Raw genomic sequence first — 1,935 nt, 5'->3', positions numbered from 1 at the left:
CTGGAACATTGATGTCTGGAAAGAATGAAGATCTACTGAAAATAAATATAGTTTGATAGAATATATGTCCCCGCTTTCTCACTGTGGTGCTTTCATGTCGACCTGTGCACTCATTCCCACAGAGTCGCAGTATTCTTTTGCCTCAGTAAGTCTAAAGAGCAATCCAAGATTACTACAGTATAATCGTTATCATCTGACATACGAGGGCAGAGACATTTTCCTCTAACACTTGTGCTCCGTCTCTCTCTGTCATATAAGAGGCCCTTTCTCTCTTTTACCCCTCCCAATCCTCTCTGATGTTCCATGGTTTGGTGGCAGGGTGCCAGCCTGTTAGGAAGATGAGACTCCAATCAATCAGGGCTTCCCAGGGGGGCCTCTGACCACAGGGCCCGGCTCCCTAATTGCCCCCAGGCAGGCAGGCAGGCCGGCAGGCTCAGCCGCTGCAACACATGTTCACAGAGGGACTGGTGCCGCCGTGCTAGCTGGCCTCCTCAGTGTGTGAATCACTTTCTTGGACAGATGGGGGGCCATATGGGTAGGCCAGTGGATGTACAGAAACAAGGAAATGTTTGCATATTTTTTACATGTTCTTGAAGTGATTAGCTACTGCATTACACACCAGTGGTGTGTTGCTGGTTAGCCCCAGTGCCTTTCATGTATTACCATTACATTTGAGTCATTTGAGCTAAGTTACAGAGAAATAAATACTCTCTCTTCAAATCTTTGAAAAACCCAAAAGTTTTAACACTTATTGCTGTTCTGAAGGTATTTCCAAAATCCTCAAAGACTTGCCTAACCATCAGGATGAATAATTCCTCCTGCTGAATGATAATGTTTTTAAACCTATTTCACAAGTTGTGCCTCTTTTTCTTAATCCAAACAAATCATCCTGTTGCTCAATTTGTACAATGACATAGGGAATACAGCTGGAACTTGAGAAACTGGTTAAAAATCTTTTTTTACTGCTGAAGAGGCAGAATATTTTTTCATCCAGATGGTTAGAAGAGTCTTTGAGGATACTAGAAGTACCTTCAGAGCAGCAGTAAATGTTGTTAAATGACCCTTTTGTGTTTTTCAAAGATTGACGAATATTTATTTTTTTAAAAATCTGAAACTGAGTCTAGTTGTCAGTATGGAACAAAAAAAGAATCAGTTATGAATCATGTGACATAAGTTGATCTGTACAGAGAAACAAAAGAAAACCTCTTGAGTTCACAGAAAAAGAAAAGCTCACAGAAATAACATTTAACTTTATATGGAAGATAACAAGTAGACAGATCAGACTAAAGACATGTGTTGCACTTTCACTACTTTCTCATGCTGATGTTTGTTTGTGTGATCGGATCGCACTGGTGCTCTCAAAGAACGAGACAAACATACGCTGCTGCACAGATGAAAAAGCCAAAAAAAAAAAATGCTTCGGACAAGAAAAGATGAAAGGAGAGACAGAGAATGTGAGGAAGTCAGAGTGGGAGAAAGGAAAAAATGGAAACATTAAGAAAGAGATTAAGCAGGAGAAAAGTGTGGGAGTGAGAGAGAGGGAGAGGGAGTACGGGCGGAGAGGAGGAGAGAGAGCGAGAGGGGAGGGTGGGATGGCTGCTCATCAGAGTTAATGATGTAGAAAATCCCCCAATTAGAGCGTTTTCCTGTGTTACAGGATGAGTTCAGAGCGGGGTCCTCTGACAGCCCGGGGATTAGTACCCAGGCCGGGCCGAGCCGAGCCGGGCCTGAACAGACACTAACTAACTGCTGGACAGCTTGGCACTGCTCAGCTGGGGCCGGGTCGGGGCTATAGCCACAGCCAGGGGCCAGGGTAGGCATGCGTTGAGCCGGAGTGAGTGGCACAATGAAAAGCATGGGAAAAAGAGCAGCAGCAGATCAACATGGGACAAAAACGTTCTGGTGGAGAGTTCTTCAAAGCAAAATTTAAGTCAA

The sequence above is a fragment of the Thunnus maccoyii genome, chromosome 7, assembly GCF_910596095.1.
Source record: "Thunnus maccoyii chromosome 7, fThuMac1.1, whole genome shotgun sequence".
NCBI lineage: Eukaryota > Metazoa > Chordata > Actinopteri > Scombriformes > Scombridae > Thunnus > Thunnus maccoyii.
This window is presented reverse-complemented; position numbering follows the sequence as displayed.